We start from the raw sequence: 945 nt of genomic DNA, 5'->3' as shown, positions 1-945 counted from the left end.
GTATGGAGGGCAACCATGGATGCCAGGGACAATGGGGGAGGAAGATGGGACATAGCAGAGGGTGAGGGATGGGGAATCAGGGATGGCAAGACAAAGGGCAAGGTATGCAGGACGTAAGAATTGGAAAACTATTTGCTAAGAACATGTATGTGAATGTGCTTGATTGAGCCAATGCACAGTGTATTTTGGATGGAAAATTCACTTGTGTGTTGTGATGGTGTAAAGTGAATTAATAAAAAAAAAGTCAGTTAGCTGTATCTTTAAAGATTCATTTCTGGGTACTCTATCCTGTTCCACGTGTTTTTGTGTCTGTTTTTGTGCCAGTAACATTCAGTTTTGGTTACTATAGATTTGTAACATATTTCAAAGTCAGTGTGATGCTTCCAGCTTTGTTTTTATAATAATAATTTGAGTCAATTTCTATATGCTCAATTTTACTAATTAGTCTCATTCATTTACTTACATTATTACATGATTCTGACAACTATGGTCTGCGGTTTGTGTTTATGAGTTTGAATAGTCTCCTGTTTCTTTAATCTTTCTGACAATGAGGAAAGTACATAAATAATCTATTTAAATCTTCCTTTTTGTTTTTTTAATTAAAGCCTCAGTTTTCTTTGCATCACAAACTTAATTTTCACATAAGCAATTCTTGTAACCATTGTGAATATATCTTGCTTCTTCTTTTAGTTATTCATTGTATTTTCTGTATTATTTATATATAGGGATGCATTTAATTAATTTGTTTGGATTTACTTTATTCCACAACTCTGATTAACTCATTTATTATGTGTACTAATTTTTTGGTTGACTTCTTTGGATTTTCTGAACATGTGTTCATATCATAAGCAGAAAGTGATTTTTTTTGGTATCTTATTTTCCTAAACATACCTTCAATTAAATTTTTTTACTCTCTGGTAACCATGGTCAATATTTCATTTAAAA

The sequence above is a fragment of the Tupaia chinensis genome, unplaced genomic scaffold (genome assembly GCF_000334495.1).
Source record: "Tupaia chinensis unplaced genomic scaffold, TupChi_1.0 Scaffold000135_1, whole genome shotgun sequence".
Taxonomy (NCBI): Eukaryota; Metazoa; Chordata; class Mammalia; order Scandentia; family Tupaiidae; genus Tupaia; species Tupaia belangeri.
This window is presented reverse-complemented; position numbering follows the sequence as displayed.